Source organism: Micrasema longulum, unplaced genomic scaffold, assembly GCF_059751315.1.
Source record: "Micrasema longulum isolate JH-2025_06_02 unplaced genomic scaffold, ASM5975131v1 h1tg002807l, whole genome shotgun sequence".
Taxonomy (NCBI): Eukaryota; Metazoa; Arthropoda; class Insecta; order Trichoptera; family Brachycentridae; genus Micrasema; species Micrasema longulum.
Genome location: NW_028279931.1, coordinates 75,190 through 85,743, shown reverse-complemented (window position 1 = coordinate 85,743; position 10,554 = coordinate 75,190).

The following is a 10,554-nucleotide window of genomic DNA, read 5'->3' as shown; positions in this document are numbered from 1 at the left end:
AGTATTTTGTCTCGTCCCACGCTGTCTCACATAAAAATTCACACAATTTAAAAGTTCGGGACTGTCAAGAACATTATTTAATAACTTGAAAAGCAGCACTAAATCTGAAATGTCCCTTCTATCACTAATACGTATTAATTTTAACTGCTTCATTAAACATTTATAGTTAAGATCTTCAATTGTAATGTTTGATTTGAAATTCATAAATCTTAAAAACATTGTAATTTATTTATTTAACAATAACCAGTACACCGTGATACCGACTAATCTCCAGTCGATTTCCTATTGCAGGATTTTTACCCGAGAGTACTCGCTTAAGTTAAATAATGATTTTGATAAAATTATCATTAAAATCTCTTGTCAAGTTTTACTATATTATTTGAACCGGGTTGTGGTTAGTGTTGCGGATTCACGGATCAGAGGTCCAGTCTTTTGTTTTAAACTCAAAACCGTCATTTTAAGGGTTAGTGACTGTTGCCAGAACAACGACAATATATATTCTGCATGTTACTTATATTGTGTTATAACAAATATTTATTTGTATAAATATAAATAATTTTCAACTCACATGAAGTCGAGGCATTTACAGGACTTATGACCGGTCATTGGTTGGTTCAAATGCTCACTTCACACTGTATAACATTCGCCATTCTGTCATGTTTGAACATTCATATTTCTTTGTTGATTTTTGTGAAGTCATTGAGCTGAGTATTATGAAAATAAAACTTGCACAATTTTTTCCTCTTTTACAAGAACACTTCTACAGTTTTGGGAGAGCACTCGTTCATCGACGAGTGATATAAAACTTCGTATACTTTCTCGTTTTTTTTTTCGTATACATGCTCTCCCGAAACTAGTAGTTTTCTTGTAAAATAATAAAATTGTGTAACACTGATAAAAAAGTTTTATTTTCATAATAATTTATAATGAAGTGTTACGAAGTGAATGCCGATTCAATTAATAATGTCATTGAGCTGAAACCACTATTGTATATTTTTTTGTAATATTTTGAGCCAATCCAAATGTTTGTAGACAAGGACTGGATTCTTTCGTAAGATTGACATCCTAAAACAGTGCAGAATATTTTCAAGAAGGGAATATAGATGTCTAGGCTTCAACAGAGCTTGTGACGTGTCATTGGGTGGTTTAAGCGATCATTACATTGAATATTGCTATGAAAAAACTTCAACAAAAATTCAACAGATGTCACCTAAGTAGAAGCGTTAAATAATGTAAAAGGACGCCTGCTTTGACTAGATATGAGTTGATAAATATCTACATACTAACTTCTGAATTGAAACAGAGTTTTTTGACCGTGTTTTTATAGTAATAATGAGGACATGTTTTAATTTGAACAGTACGGAATAGATAATATTTTTTTTCTCTACATTTTGTAGAACAAATTTTTTTTTTTAAATCGGTGGACATACTGGCGTTTGATATTTATCAACTCGTATATACAACTTTTGAAAACACAAATATTAGGCAGTATGGTGTCTAAAGCGATTATTCAAACCAGCCACTGACGGGTCACGAGTCTTCTATGTGCCTAAATTTCCATATTCCCCAATTATTTCCTTCTCTACAAACATTTTGACATGCCGTATTTTTCAGACCATCAGATGCGCTTTTTTACTTTGAATATTCAACCATAATTGGGATGGTCCGATGCGTCTTATCGTCTGCAAAATACGGTACTCAAAATATTGTCCTTAGATTTTTACAGCCGTTCTGTTGCACATTTTTTACTTTGCCGACGTTTCGGAACACATTGTAATGTCCACCATCAGGGCCCTTACAGCATGCGTGGAGAGAGCGCCAGATCTAACGGGATCTAGCATCCAGTCGCTTACTGGAAAGGGACGGAATATACACATTTGTAAATTAATACCAGCATTGTATTCTCTCGTCCCTTGTAAGCTAGTGGCTGGTTCCATGTGGCAACTGAACCAAGGAAGGTCTGGCAAAATATTGACTTGAGCCTGTAACAAGGTCTCGCAATCTCAGTATACCGAAATCCCACGTGATTTTCTCACCAGGATCGGAGCAAGATTGTAAGTGCAGGATCCCACAGGATTCATCGGAGACGTCCTGCCACGAGCGCGAGCGCTGTTTTAAATTCGTACGGTTTTATTAAGTTTTTTTTTCTATTAAAAAGTAATAAATAGAAATACAGGTAAACGTCGTTTTGCACCAGTTCGATTTACGCAGATTTACAAGTACGCTGGTTGGTGCCGGCGGGGGATTCCCTGGTTCGGCCACACCAGACGACAGTAGGCGCCGCGATTCTAATAGCAGACACACTTTTACACGTTGTTTTATTATATTTCCGTGTGTGCGAGCAGCCTATTGTGTGTGTGAAATTGTTTCCGAGTTAGTTTTCGTTTTGTTTTTAAGAAAAATAAAAAGTATGATTATATTTCATATTTTATTATTATTAAAATTAAAAGAATATTCAAATATTTGTAGTTTATGCTATGATTCTGCAAGAAAGGAAGCAACAATCAAAGCAAATGAAATTGGATGCTTTTTTCAAAATACGTGTGAGAATTTAATTTAGTATCTTAAATAATTACTCTTAAATACTCTTATATGTTAATAGGACAGAACTTAGCGACATTATTTTCTCATCTAGCCGTTCGTCTTACTAAACTGACAATTATGTCAGAATTTAATTTGACTTCAAAATTTACTTATCTCTTTCTCATATTTTTAATGGGATGGGCTTTTAAGAAAAAAAGTGCCAGCCTCAAAACGATTAAAAATTTTAATAAATCATAATTAAAGGAAAAATTTCTAAGTGGAAGAAAATTTTTGACACTTTTAATGCGTAGATAAACGTATCGACCCGTCAATATAAACCGATGTACTTACATCAAAACTTGATGGGGTATCGGTAGTATACCTTTGTAGTCGGTCGCGAGACTTTTATCTTTAACTATGATGTCATACTGAAGCTATATCATTTTAGAGTATTTTTAGAGCATTTTAGATATATACCATGACGTACGCTTCCCCTTTTTTTCATATCGATGTGCCTACCCAAAACTTAAAGGTGGGGGGTCGGTAGTATATCTTTGTATTCGCTAGAGGGAATTTATCTTCAACTATACCGTCAAGGTGAAGGTATGACGTCTTTATCTTCCCATCATAATCGAGGCCCTGGTACCCAGTTATTGTTATCATCGCAGCAACTTTCACTTTGCTGGCAGCCAGCCTAAACGAGGACCGAGTGCTGCAATGGATCCGGCCACGCAGTTCTCGAGCCAAGAGATGCGCCTTCTTCCTGCACTGCGTCTTCCTTCGATCCTTCCCCGTAGAATGACTTGTAAAATGTATTTTTCGCCTCTCATCACATGCCCAAAGTACTCGAGATTTTCTCTCTCTATGGTCTTCAGTACCTCTTTATCTTGTTCCATCCGTCGGAGAACGACATGGTACCCAGTAATAAAAAAATACTCAAAACGAAAACTAAATTAGCTAAATCCCCTCCGCTGATCGACATTGTAATGTAATCAGAAACCTCGGCAAAGAGATACAAATATATTTTATGATCGCCCGAATGTCAGTGGGAAATTCTTATAAAAATCATACTACGAGTATATAGCTAAGGTTTTAACATAAGGTTTATATCATATCTAGGTTTAATAAATTAAAAACACCAATTTATCGTTCTATGTAGTTAAATGTATTTTTTTCTATATAAATTTTATACCAATGTTTTGAAATGTAACATTATAAATTAGTGATTAATTTATCGTAATATAATATATATGTTTCCTATATTGATAGATAAAATTATCAAATCGATAGCAGCAACGTAAACTGTCGTATGTTCAAATTTGAATTGATTTATTTTACCCAAACATTTTTACAAATAACAAAATATTTAAGGACAATATCAAACCAGGAGCCCTTGCACGATGGTTTGACGTTTTTAAGGTATAATACTCTCCAATAGCAAGTATTTGCCTCTTAAACATACACAGTTTCACCGACGTGAAAGGTGTCTATCTCCAAAGTGATAATGTTCGGCTGTCTGACTGCTCTGCCAATCGGCATAACCAGGGCAGGTGGGTTCGGTAAAACAGTCTGTGCTGACTGTGGAACATAAAAATTGAACTCTAAAGTGGCTGAGTTCTCGATAAAACCTCGTACCAGTCTGATAAAATGCGTCAGTGTGAACCCATCGGGTAAATGTTTCCTGAACCCTCTCCAACATGAGTGACTCCATATCACCGAAGCACTCAAGCCTGGTTCGAATCAACGAGTTCTACAGGATTCTGAATGTACGGGGATCGTTAAAAAACCCTACCAGTTTGGAGAATAAAACCCAAAATCACATTAAAAATGGTGTTATTTATCATCACAATACAATAGTGAAATATCACTTTTTTTTTTGACAATTTGAAATTAATAGGGTGTGTGAACTTCTGTTGAGTAAAGGAAAATAATTTTTGTACTTGTTAATAGCATAAAAAATATTTTTAAATATATAATTTTGAATTCCCGCGAAAACGGTTCATTGCATTGGCCGTGTCCCTAATACGTCACGATGCGGTTAAATTTGGAACTTTGCGACTGTTTTAATTGAACATATTACATCAGAGATGAAGAACATTTTAGAGAAGGTAATATAGAAGTCTAGGCATCTACAGGGCTTATGACCTGTCATTGGCTGGTTTAAGTGGCCACTTTACACACTGTGTAACATTCTTTCATCTGTGATGTTTGTGAAGGTAAAAATTTTCAGGCGTTGCCTAGTATGCAGGTGAAATAATTCAATTAGATGAATCTCACTCGCATAAATAAAGGCTTCAGCTCTTTAACTTCACAGACATCAACAGATGAAAGAATTGAAGGAATATAGATGTTCAAATATGGGTAGAATAGTGAATGTTACGCAGTGTGTAAAGCGCCCACTTAACCCAGCCAATAACAGGTCATAAGCCCTGTAGATGCCTTCTATAATACCTTTTCTAAAATGTTCTTCATTATGTTAATACTAACAGCTCCCCAGGGAGTTGAATCCGGTCCTTGTCTACAAAAATTTGGACAAACTCAAAATATTGTTTAAATTTAAATAAAACTGTCACAATTGTCAAGGCCAAAAGTGTTGCATTTTTGTAATTTTTTTTTTACAATTTCATTTTTAAAATTATATATGAAAACATTTCTCCACAATATTCATATTGTTTTTGAAAATACAATCAATTTTTCAAATGTTTTTATCGGTATTCGTAGTATGTGATATTTCCGTATTGTATATTTCAACCAGGCGTGTGCACAAGACGTAATAAATGAAAACTATGAATAGATATGCGTTTTCTTGAATACGCATGTCATATTATTACCTAAAAATTAGTAGGTGTCCCCTTTTGAGGGGAAAAAATTAATTTAGAAAATCTATTTTATCTCTTTCAACGTACAACAGTTTATCCATCTATTTCAACATACAACAGTTTACGTTGGTGCTATCAAAATGTCAACTTGGCCAAATAACTCGTAAGTTTTACTATACGTAGGTGTGTGTTTTGTATTGTGTTTGAGTTAAAAGCATTTCGGATGATAAAATTTTAAAAACGTACAAATGTACTCAAAAGAATTGCTTAAAAGTGTAACGTCGTCATTATTGTTCCCTTGCGTTCCCAAAAATTATATTTAGAATAGTTTACACAGCACATTTTGCCATGTAACCTGGAAGTAAGCACTATAACAGGAAATGTTCAAGGCACTTAGATGGTTCGGTCACGTCGAACGAATGGATATCAAAAGACGTATATGGCATGGATAGAATGGAAGGTAACGAAGGACGAAGACGACCACGGAAGACGTGGCATCAGATGAACCAAAATCTAAAGTCTGGTCTTCTCAAAAGCAGACGCAACCGAAGGACGTGTATAAATGGCCGGATAGTCGTGTGGCGGTCCATCCTTTTTGCCTCGTCATACTCTGTCTCCATTCCTCCCGGCATCCTGCGGCTCTTCTCCAGCCCGTCCAATTGTTCTCATGTCACTTTTCACATCATCCAGCCATCTTCGTTTCGGCCGGTCTCTGCTTCATCCGCCTTCCGGAGTGGTATTAAGAGGGCACAATCATTATTAATTCTGGGCACATGACCCAACCATTGTAATCTCCTTTTTTATGAATTGTACAATGCTGGGTTTGTCATACAGTGCCTCCAATTCATTACTAACTCTCCCTTCGGTTAAAATATTTAATAAATAATCAATGCTTATTGGGAACAAAAAGCATTTGATCAAAAACTGGAGATAAATCACCATTACTATAGAAAGTTTATCAATATGTCACATGTTGTGGAGTACATAGTAAAAGTGTAATCCTAATATATAATGGTCTCACACACTATTTACGTCTCGTTCTCGATAATACAGGTATATTCGGGAGCGAGGGAGACAATTTCACACGCCACACGCGCGAATAGCAAAGTTTGTACTTCTTGCCGATGCCAGTTAGTAGCTCTCTGACTTTCGTCAGGGGCGGTCCTTTCGCCCGCGCTGCGAGCATGAGCTAATGTTTTCATGTTTTTAGCAACTAGATTAAAAATATTTTCACTTTATATCAACTATAAATAATTGAAGCAATTGCCTATGAATATTACATTTTTACAATTTAAAATCTCTCATTTTTTTGCACGCGTAGCGACTACACAGCACCGTAATGCGCGGATGTTGGATGTACCATGTTTTCATCTTGTTTGGTCATAACCCAGCGTGCGTACAGTTATAACGGTGTGCGTCAATCATTTGCTGTATACTTGAAGGCAATCAGTCTTCATCATATCCCTGCCCATAGGGCAGTGCATTGGCACACAAAATGCCACGTTTAACGATCAGTGTAAGAATTCATGCATTATCGATCAGCCCGTCAGTCTAAGGACGATGATGTATTGCAGCATAGAACCACCAAGTCAATTTTTCACGTCTGCCCTGTCAAGAATCGAACCCAGGACTTCGAGAAGGGCAGGTGAACGCGCCAACCACTACACGACGAGGTGGACTTCCGCCACTCAATTTCCCGAGTAGCCATCGAGCCGAAAACGACCGTACAGGGTTCTAGATTTTTCGCACTCTGAACTGTGTCCCTTTTCCACCTTTTTTAGTTGATAGATTATATTTTGTTGAAATAGCACGATGTCGTTTGTGGTGTGGCGTTCTATCCTCTTTGACCACTCCTACATAAAATGGCGTGATAGTTTCTCCGTTTATTTTTTGACCACTTTAATAGCAGACGTTTGTGACAATTTTTAAGCAATTTCTTTGGGTAAATGTATGTTTATTTTACCAAACAAAATAAATCCGTTATGCTGAAATCTATCCCATAAATTCAAGTAATATTCCTATATTGGCTTTGACAACTTTTATGAAAGAAATATATATTATTTTCTGTTATGTAACTATTTTGTAATATTGAGTTTTCTCATTCAGTAGTCAATTCGGCTAATCCCGGCCAAATTTGGCCGATCCCAACAATTGGTAAGGTTCAGCTCGGGCTAAAACTAATGGAGATACATGATCGCCTTCTGGGGAAACGGTGACAAGACAGACATAACAAGAATACAAAGACAACAAAATAAAATAATTAAACTGACATACGATTTGCCCTGCCTGACCTACGACAGAACTGTACGAAAAAACACGCCAGTTTGACGTAAAAGATGGTAAAAAAATTTACATTACAATGACTTACCTAAAAAATTGCACTAAAGATTTAAAATGACGAGATATAACAAGACTACCGTACATTTACGGAGACTGGATCGCTGTGCACGTGCAAACCACGAGCCCACTGCGTGATATTGCATGATTGGCCCATTTCACACCACGGCATGGTAAAATTCAATACGGTAGATCGATATTTATTGCTTTACAATTATTTATTCATTTAATGCCTGGCAAACGCAATAACCATTACACCACAGGACCGACTAATCTCCAGCCGATTTCCTTTTGCATGATTTTTACCTGAGAGTACTCGCTAAATTTAAATAATGATTTGAATAAAATTATCATAAAAATCTCTTTTGCTAAGTTTTATTATATTATTTGAATCGGGCTGTGGTCTTGTGGCTAGTGTTGCGGACTCGCGGATCAGAGGTCCGGGGTTCGTACCCCACTCTTCCCAACTTGATTTCCATTTTCTTAAAGTGAGTTATTTACAACTCGTTGAAAATGGTCACCAAAATTGAAACATTTGGCTAAATCATATGAACGCTAATGTTTCTATTGACTGAGGCGTTTTTATTGATATTTTTATCACAGTCATTAACAAATTCATCAAATTATTATCAAATTTCAAAATAGATACTAACGAATCTAATAAATGTCAATCCACTAAATTAAGACGATATGTGTTGAAATAGGCTGTTTTCTGTCAGGTATCACACGGCTGGTTTGTTTGTTTGGAAATTCTTGTAATAATGAACAGACTTTAGAACTTATATAACCCTACTGGTTTTTAAAAATATTAAATAAATAAAAGAAAACATACAAATTTGGCTGATTAGTAAGAGTTGACTCATTCCAGATGAATAGTCAACTTGGCTGATCCTAAATAAGTGAGGTTATAACTACACAGTCAAATTTGGTGATCCCAGCTAATTACTACGATTCAGCTTAGCCTAGCTAATTGGTGGGATTCGAGTAATTCACACAAACTCGGATAATTTTATTATTTTATCAGTTATGGATAAATGTCAACAATATTTCGAGTTTGTCCAAATTTTTGTAGACAAGGACTGGATTCAACTCCCTGGGGAGCTGTTTATATTAACATATTACAACAGAGATGAAGAACATTTAAGAGAAGGTTATTTAGAAGTCTAGGCATCTACAGGGCTTATGACCTGTCAATGGCTGGTTTAAGTGGCCACTTTACACACTGTGTAACATTCATAAATAAAGGTTTCAACTCTTTAACTTCACAAACATCAACAGATGAAAGAATTGAAGGAATATAGATGTTCAAATATAGGCAGAATAGTGATTAGGTATATAGGTTATTTAACCTTTCTTGAATGTTCTTCATCTCTGTTGTAATATGTTAATGGATAAATGTATTTGAAAAGTCCAACTCATTATTTCAAATTGCCATTTTATTTCAAAGTATAAATCTATACTGTTTTGAGGAATCTTGATGTATATTTTTGGCTCCCAGTTGACAGGAGTAATTCAGTACACATGTAACGAATGATATATATAATATGTATATATTTTCTCATTAGTAAATGGTTGTTTTTTTATTTATGTTTGAAGATTTTTGTCAGTAAAAATGATGATCAATATTTGTGCCATTTTCTTTGTGACCCTTTCATCGTAATTTGCATATCTGCGATGAAGATGTACGAGATGTGTCCAATAAATACGCGAACTGATCCAATATGGCGGCTATGACGCGATGTATTAGCTCACGTGATGTCTATCAAGGCAATGAGTGGCCGTACTCGTATGACTGTGAAGCTGTACCCACTGTGCCTATAGCGTGTTTTTATTGTCCATCGTAATGGAAATTGACGAAATCGCTGAGCAGAATATTTAAGAAAAAAGCATTTAAAGTATGGACTATCAAATAACCATGGGACTTTGATGTGTTTTGTTCTAACCGCCCGGCCTGCGCCCCAATTCCTCCTCGGACTTCAGTATAAAAAGTCATGTAGAATATTGAATGAAAAACAATGTATTTATAAAACTTTCTTTAGGCAAAATCATTAAATTACGTGCAATTAATTTAAACATAAAATTTTATGAAAATAGGTAAATATAAATTTAACATATTACAACAGAGATGAAGAACATTTAAGAGAAGGTAATATAGAAGTCTAGGCATCTACAGGGCTTATGGACCTGTCAATGGCTGGTGTGGCCACTTTACACACTGTGTAACATTCACCATTCTGCCTATATTTGAACATCTATATTCCTTCAATTCTTTCATCTGTTGATGTTTGTGAAGTTAAAGAGCTGAAACCTTTATTTATGCGGGTGAGATTCATCTAATTGAATTATTTCACCTGCATATTAGGCAACGCCTGAAAATGTTATTTTTTCAATTTCTATACTTCTTCATGGACCAGGTAATTTATTGACAATATTTTGAGTTTGTCCAAATTTTTGTAGACAAGAACTGGATTCAACTCCCTGGGGAGCTGTTTATATTAACATATTGCAACAGAGATGAAGAACATTTAAGAGAAGGTAATATAGAAGTCTAGGCATTTTATCGACACAATATTAATAGCATAAAACAGCAATTGAAAGTAAACAGTATGCTTAAAAAATCAAAGTAAAATAATGAAATTAACAGCAAAAGAAATGCCATAATGGTTAAGTATGGCTGATTATGACAGTAAGATTTAATCTGCTGTGTCAGAGGTAGTTTGTTATAAAAATGGTGTAATTGATTCGGTATCCACTGCTTTAATACCAGCAGAGTATTATTACTGCCCTACTAGTGTACTGGTGTTTTAGAACGAGCTATTTCGGTAGTGGTATATCGGGGGACTCTGATGTTTTCAGCATTAATAGAATCTGAATA